At 48.9% G+C, this 8200-nt stretch overlaps 1 long non-coding RNA gene across 1 annotated transcript; it reads left to right on the top strand.

The window, feature by feature from the left end:
• Nucleotides 1-275: 275 nt before the first annotated feature.
• LOC144166305 (uncharacterized) lies at nucleotides 276-1551 on the top strand. The gene is made up of 2 exons (XR_013321637.1): nucleotides 276-458; nucleotides 707-1551. It is a non-coding gene; the product is annotated as an uncharacterized LOC144166305 (long non-coding RNA).
• The last annotated feature ends 6649 nt before the right edge of the window (nucleotides 1552-8200 follow it).

Here is an 8200-nt window from a genome sequence, read left to right as displayed (position 1 = left end):
GTACAATAATGCAAAGCTAGAATGCTCAGTTAATGAGGGTTTTTTGTTGGTCCGCAGCTTGCATTTTTTACCACGCGAACGGCAATCTCTGACACACAACGTGCAAAGTGTGGTGTAGTGGCGCCCTCTAGTGGAGCGCCCGCTCACTGTGGGCGCTTGGTTGTGTTAATTGTAACTAGATGTCGTTGCTGTGGTCGCACGTGACGGGTCACGTGCGTATGCGTCTAGGTGTCGTCTTGTCGAACAATAAACGCTCTCTTTGGGTTCTGGTCTTGGGACGAGCAGGCCGCACTTTTTCTTCTTGGGCTTGTGCGTGGGCCCGGCGCGCTGAGCCTTCGCTCCCGTCGCCGCCGAGGCCGCTCGCCGTCGCCCACGACACAACATCTTTTTGGCGACGAGGATGGGATGCTTTTCTTCTGCTGCGACGACATCGTCGACGGGTCCGGCAGAATGAAAACGTGAGTGCGTTTGACCTCGCTCGAGTGTGACTGTCCGGCGCGTCTGGCGTCGCGAGGCCTAGCGTTCTTTGTGCTGACGCTTGTCGAACCGTCGTTTAGGCCTCGCCCTACTTCGTTCTTCTGCTTCTGCTCCTGCATCTCTCTCCTTCCTGCTTGGCAGCATGGGCCTCTTCGATAACCTGCCCGTTTTCCTCGAATTGCCGGGGCCGCCTCCGATTCCGTGGCATAACTGGAAAAAATTGTTTCAGGCCCATCTCGAGGCGGCTGGCGGCAGCGACTGGAATGACGGACGACGCGCGTCGGCGCTCGTCAGTGTTTTGGGTAGGGAGGGGCAACGAAGGTATTTTGCTGAGGCGGAGCAGGACGAAGCAAGGAGGGACGCCGCCAGTAACGTGACCGACGCTCATGTAACCAGCCCTATCGTGACCGACTCCGCGACCGACTGTAGTGTGACCGCATCCTCGGCTCCGGCCATTTCGAAATTCGACCAACTTTTGGAGCAGCTGGACCGGCTCTTCGCTGCGTCCACAAATACGCTTGTTGAACGACATGAGTTCACAAGCCGTCGTCAATTTCGGGGGGAAAGTTTTTTAGAATACGTGACCGCTCTAAAGGAGAAAGCCGTACGTTGCAAGTTCGGGCTGACGTACGCGGAGCGCGTCCGAGATCAAATCATACATGGAACGTCTAACCCCCAGGTTAGAGAAAAGCTGCTCGCACATGGCGAAAGGTTGTCTTTGGAGAAAGCTGAAGAGATTGGTCGGAGTTTTGAATCTTTGTCGTTGGCGAACCAAGCCTTCGGTTCGCATCAAGTACAAGCAGTAGGTCGACGAGGAGAAGGTGGCGTCGCGGAAGATGACAGTCGGGGAAGCCGCCGCGCTCAAGATGGCGGCGTGGAGAATCAAGATGGCTTGGGCCGCCGGGGAGGCCGGCGCGCTCAAGATGGCGGCACAGGAATTCAAGATGGCCTGGCCAGCCGGGGAGGCCGTGACGTCATTCCACCGGGTTCGGGAAGGCAAGATGGTGGCCTCCAAGATGGACGTTTCCATCCGCAGTCAGCTGTAGAGTTCCGCGATACAGTTCAGCAGAAGAAGTTTGCAGGCAAGCTTCAGTTGTGCGAACGATGCGGAAATAAATGGCATAATTCAGCATTTCAAAATTGTCCAGCCCGAAATCGGCGCTGCAACTCTTGTAATAAATGGGGACATTTCGCATCGATGTGCCGTAAGCCGGCACCAGTGCATCGAGTTTCTTCGAAGGAAGCTACGGGATCCGCTTCGACACCGGAACCTGTAGAGCATCCAGCATCCACGGAGATCAACGCACCCGCAAGATCTTCCGTCTTAACAGTCAGCACTTCTTCTAGAAAGGACTTAGTCGTCCAAGCTGAAGTCAGCGTCAACAATCCTCCAAGAAAGGACTTAGTCGTTCAAGCCGAAGTCAGCGGAGTGACCATGCAACTCTTAGTCGATACCGGAGCATCCGTGTCGTTGATGACTGTCGAAGATTTCAAGCGTCACTTCAGTAAACAGCATGCGCTGTCCAAGGCTTCCGTCAACTTGTGGAATTTTTCCAAACAACGTATCGGCATCCGCGGCTCATTCCAAGCTCCTGTTCAAGTCTTGCAACGGTCTTGCTCCGTCACATTCTACGTCACCGACAAAGGGACATCTCTTTTGGGGCTCGACGCCATCCAGCAACTGGGCATTCAGATCGACGGTGCGTCTCTTACGTGTCGACTAGCATCGGTGTGTGCAGTGCAGTGTCCCGTGAACGTGCCCCCGGGTTTCGAACATCTCTTCAACGGCGAGTTGGGTCTTGTCAAGGACGTCTCGCATAAGATCCAACGGCGGCCAGGTGTGACTCCAGTTGCATCTAAGCTACGAAGATTGCCTCTTGCTCTCCGTGATCCAGTGTCCAGCGAGCTGCGACGCCTCGAGGACAATGATGTCATTGAGCGTGTCGACGCCTCGGAGTGGGTTTCGCCACTCGTCGTCGTCCGGAAAAAGAACGGGGACATTCGGCTGTGTGTGGACCTCCGGGAACCGAATAAGGCAATTATCATTGATGGGTATCCTTTACCGCATGTTGAAGAGCTGTTGCAGATGTTTCATGGTGCTGTTTGTTTTTCTAAGCTTGACTTGGCGTCGGCTTATCATCAGTTGTTGCTGGAAGAGGGCAGTAGGGACTTAACTACTTTCGTGACTCATGAAGGTTTATTCAGGTTTAAGAGGGTGTGTTTTGGTCTGGCGTCGGCGCCTGCGGTTTTTCAAAAAATGATGTCTCAGATCTTAAAAAATTGCAAAAATGTTGTTTGCTATCTTGATGATATTCTTGTGTGGGGAAAGACTTAAGCTGAGCATGACGCGAGCCTGGTTGAAGTCTTAACATGTATAGCAAACAGTGGCATGAAGTTGAACGACAAATGTCTTTTTTCGGTCAAGGAACTTGATTTTTTGGGTCACAAGATTTCGGCTGAGGGCATCTCACCTTTGGAGAGCAAAGTAAAAGCTATAGTTCATGCTCCCGCTCCTACGGACATAAAGTCACTGCAATCATTTTTAGGTCTTGCAGGATACTATGCTAAGTTCATAAAGAACTATGCAGAAATAGTTGAACCACTTCGCCTCATGCTCAGGAAGGGTCAGACGTTTTGTTGGTCTGATGATGCTCAGAGCAGTTTCGATCAGTTGAAAGCGTGCCTCACATGTTCTCCGGTTGTGAAGGTCTTTAATCCTGACTTGCCTGTAGTAGTAACTACCGACGCATCTGATGTGGGAATTGGCGCGGTACTACAGCAGCGGTATGGTTCTCGGCTTGAAACCATAGCCTTTGCATCTAGAACTTTGTCGGAGACTGAGAGAAAATACTCTGTGGGAGAGCGCGAAGCGCTGGCTTGTTTGTTCGCGTGCGAAAAGTGGCACATTTTTCTTTGGGGCAGACGGTTCACACTTAGAACTGACCATCAGGCTGTAGTTGCTTTGTTAGCCGCAGGAGACTCAGGTCGGATACCTTTAAGGATTTCACGGTGGTCAGCTCGTCTGCTGTACTACAATTTTGACATCGAGTATTGCAAAGGGTCAGAAAATCTGGTGGCTGACGCTCTATCGAGATTACCCATTCAGACCGGTCAAGAACTTGTTAAGGAGGAAGAGATAGTGTCACTAGTAACATCAGTAGTCGATAAAGAAACCGTGCAGCTGGCAACGAAGGCCGATGTGACGTTGCAGAAGGTAGCAGAGTATGTGTCAAAGGGTTGGCCTGGTAAGAAAAAGGTACACAGTGATTTAACTGCTTACTTTCATGTAAGGGATGAACTTTCTGTTGTGGACGGATTACTCATGCGTGATGACCGTGTAGTCATTCCTTGTGTACTGGTACCTACATTTCTCGAGTTGGCACATGAAAATCATCAAGGAATAGTACGAACGAAGCAACTTCTCCGGGATCCATTTGTGTACTGGTTCCATTTGTGTACTGGTTGTGTACTGGTTACTGCGATCCATTTGAGGCCACTGGTGGCCTCAAATGGATCGCAATGTTGAAGAACATGTAAAGCATTGTCACGTTTGTCAGCTGGCAGACAAGTCTGCTAAGCCTCATGTAGCTCCGTTGCAGCCAGTGGAATGGCCTGAAGGGCCTTGGCAAAAGTTGGGAATGGACATCGTCGGTCCGTTAGATGTGTCGTACCCCCGATTTCTTGTTACACTAGTCGATTACTACTCTAAATGGCCTGAGGTTCTGGGCACAACTTCCATTTCAACTGAGGATGTCATTAAGTTGTTGGACTCTTCTTTCAGTCGGGAAGGGCTCCCTGAGGTTTTAGTGACGGATAATGGACCCCAGTTTGTCTCCAAACAAATGCAAGAGTATCTAAAGGAAAAAGGTATCCGCCACGTGTTCTCGTCGAATTATTACCCTCAGGCTAACGGCCAGATTGAACGGTTTAATAGAGTTCTCAAAGAACATTTACAGGTAGCCAGACTGGAAGGCAAGGATGCTTCGAAAAGCATTACACAATTTCTTGGGTCGTATAGGGTCACACCACATTCAGTGACAGGTCTTTCTCCAGCTTTTTTGCTGCATGGACGTCAGCCTCGTTCCAAAGTGGATATTAGCAACTTCAGAATACGTAAAAAGGCAGCAGAATCGGACAATTTCCTGCCTCATGTTCGGAATCAGGTCTTCACGAAGCAGCATAAAGCTAAACAGTACTTTGACAGAAGGAAAGGTGCGCAGCCGACCCGCATAAAGGTGGGAGATGTCGTGAAGGTAAAATTCCGTAAGCAAGGATTTCTGAAGTATAGTAAGCCGTTGACAGTGCAAGCTCAGGTTGCACCTTTCACCTTTAAGCTCAGTGATGGAAAGATCTGGAACGCTTCGAAACTCACAGTCGTTCCGAAAGGAATTGAGGTTGGCTCGGCACCGTATTCCTATGACAATGCTGAACTCTCGTCGAGGCATAAAGAGTTTTTGTACTCTTTGTCTAACTTGGACATTTGTGACAGTCAGTCCCCTAGTCTACAGTTGTCAGAAGGGACAAGCCCCAGTGTTCAGACAGACCCTGATCTGTCGGAGGTCTCTACCAGTGCAAGGTCTGAATCCATTGTCCCTCGGGAACCATTAGAATGTCAGGAAGAAAATAGTGAACAAACAGATCCAAATAGCCATGTAGACAACACAAGGGAAAATGAGAGGGTTTCTGGATCGTCAAATAATGCAAGTTCAACGTCTACGCGTCCGCGCCGTAAGACTAAGCAGCCTCAGTGGCTTCGCGAATATGTGCAGTAAGGGGTATACGTACGGTTCATGCTTTGCGTCATGTTGAACGTGTCATGTCTGTGTTGAATCGTATATCATCATTGAAAGTGTTTTGGACGGGTTTTTTTTTTGGGGACTTTAGAGAACTGTCGTGAGCGAAAATGTTTTTTGGACGGGTTTTTTTTTTGGGACTTATAGAACTGTTGTGTGAGTCAAGTGAAAGGAATATGCAGACATTCTTCAAAGCGCGGGAGAATGATGTGCAGTGTGCATTTAAGATGCTGTATGTATTTCGCAGAGTGTGCGAACTTCTTTTGCACGGGAAGATGATGTGGTGTAGTGGCGTATTTCGCAGAGTGTGCGAACTTCTTTTGCACGGGAAGATGATGTGGTGTAGTGGCGCCCTCTAGTGGAGCGCCCGCTCACTGTGGGCGCTTGGTTGTGTTAATTGTAACTAGATGTCGTTGCTGTGGTCGCACGTGACGGGTCACGTGCGTATGCGTCTAGGTGTCGTCTTGTCGAACAATAAACGCTCTCTTTGGGTTCTGGTCTTGGGACGAGCAGGCCGCACTTTTTCTTCTTGGGCTTGTGCGTGGGCCCGGCGCGCTGAGCCTTCGCTCCCGTCGCCGCCGAGGCCGCTCGCCGTCGCCCACGACACAACACAAAGCACGTAACATTCTGCTGTCTTCATGATGGACAGGCTGGGGTTACAAATTTCCGGACGGCATGCCGCTCAACTTTGACGTGCGTGTGTGCATGGTAAGCGCAATTATGCTCGGAAGGGTCGACCAGGACAGCGTCTTGAGGAAAATACTCCTGTACGGTTTCTTTTACGCGTCAAGGCTTCCCCGTCCACATAACCCGTATACGACAAATGCGTTCGCGTCCATCAGCATTCAACTGTTCCAAGCGTCTCAACCGCCGGAACATTGTCTCGGTTAATTGTCCTGCGAGATGACGGAAGTTTGTGCGAATTTCACCCATAAAGCACCGCAGACCCTTGTATGCCAGGTGTGACCATTTGCGGCTCTGGTTGCAAGCAAGAGCATTGTGTGGAAGTAACATAACCGTATTATGCATGCCTTGCATAACTTGCGTTCTCTATAAAGAGCGCATTAGGCTTCCTCAAGCCCAAAAAATTAGTACGTAACGTTGTGGCGAATTTCAAAATCAAATTTCCTCCAATGTCTAACACGCAAAAATCGCGGTAATTTCAGTTCCGTGATCGTGCAAATGCGTTCCATTATGTAATACTTTGTAATCCATTGCGGTAGTAATGACTATTACGTGGTCCGCGTTTCAGGAGCTGCTGCGGAGGAGTTCGTGATGGGGAACACATATCCTTATTCTGGACTTCACCGCTGGCTTATTCCTTTTTAGTCGCGTGTCCTACGTCTCGCACGAGCAGTGTATTAATTTTCATGTAGACAAGGACAACGCAGGCCTCTTGAAGGCATAAAACTTATAGGAGCGAACTTGTGCGCAGCCATGAACCCAAAGAATACGCAAACGTAGAGTGAGCACTCAACGAAGTGACGTACACAGCGTACATCGCCAAATCGAATGTAGCGGAGTTCGCCCTGGATGCATTTATATCAGAATGTCCCACCTTTATAGAATCATCCAATTAGGTCAGGAACAATGTCGATCAAATAGGAACGGTGAAGTTAGTGACGACAAGATTACACCCTTTCCCAATCAAACAAAATTGACCGGCGCGTCATATTCAAAAAGGAACAAGCGGCAGAAGATCTGTTTGAGTCATCGGATAAAGTATACTGACAACATTCCCGCTTTGGTAATACAAACAGAACGAGTCACGAAGTATAGTAGCACAGGTATAAGCATAAACGTGGCATTACCTCCTCTCCTCTAGCAAGGCATCGCCCCGATGCTAAAATAAAAGTTTTTGCGAAGCCATAGAAACTTTTATATAATGTGGCATGCGAACCACACGGACGATTGAAAAAAAAAAAATAGAGCGCGGCTTAGACAACGACAGCGAGTTTGAGTTTTTGAAAACGTCACTTTGATTCTGTCCTCTGTTTGATGCGTTCCATGTAGTGTACCAAAGTGCGCATGCTCCTGATGATACATAAAAAAATATGAGACCACGCCTCAATAAATATTAGTTACAAGTGAGCACTTGTCCCGTCGTCCTTCTTTACTCTCGTTGCCTAAGTCGCGCTCTATTTTTTTTTTCAATCATAATGCACCAACTTGCCCAGCAGATGTGTTTAATGAAGCACATGGACGACCTTGAACCTAGAGTCGCCGTCATAATATTAGGTAGTCGCTGTCGGCAACGACATCGTATGTAAGTTGGTCAACACGTCGCTGATGGTCTGAAATACCGTGGTGATATAGAGAAATGAGTGAGAGAGAGAGACAGAACTTTGTCCAGGGATACCAACAGACTCCGATATGTACCAGACAGTAAACACCTACCCCCTTCCTCGTACACCCCCCTATCCACCTTGACCTAATCTTTCCGCAAAATTTGAAGATCTCTCTCTCTCTCTCTCTCTCTCTCTCTCTCTCTCTCTCTCTCTCTCTCTCTCTCTCTCTCCAAGACATTATTGCTTTCTAGAGAGGCTGTAATTGCAGTTCAGTGATTCTTTCACTCCCTTTTTAAGCCAACGTGGCTTCTCTCTACATATAACAAAACATTGTACAACAGCTACCAGTAAACAAACCCTCCTAGTGGGTTCCCAACTTTGGTTATGCGAAGTTTTTGGACAGTGCGTAATATTTGAGTGAACTGCCTCCATACGGGAGATCGTTTTCTTGAGCAACTTCGTGATTGTATCCAGTGGCAAGTCCGTTGAAACCGGGTTCCGTTGTACAAGAGGGAGAGGTGAGTTTTGTGGCTCATCTTGAATCTTGGGTAACTGCGTCTTGGGAGCCTGGGTTTTGTGTTCCTGCGCTACCTGCGAAAGCACACTTGGTTGCGACGTAGCGTTAGATTTCGAGGGGCCTTC

This window comes from Haemaphysalis longicornis, unplaced genomic scaffold (genome assembly GCF_048455015.1).
Source record: "Haemaphysalis longicornis isolate Haplotype H1 unplaced genomic scaffold, Haemaphysalis longicornis Haplotype H1 scaffold_167, whole genome shotgun sequence".
In the NCBI taxonomy this organism is placed as follows: domain Eukaryota; kingdom Metazoa; phylum Arthropoda; class Arachnida; order Ixodida; family Ixodidae; genus Haemaphysalis; species Haemaphysalis longicornis.
This window is presented reverse-complemented; position numbering and strand designations above follow the sequence as displayed.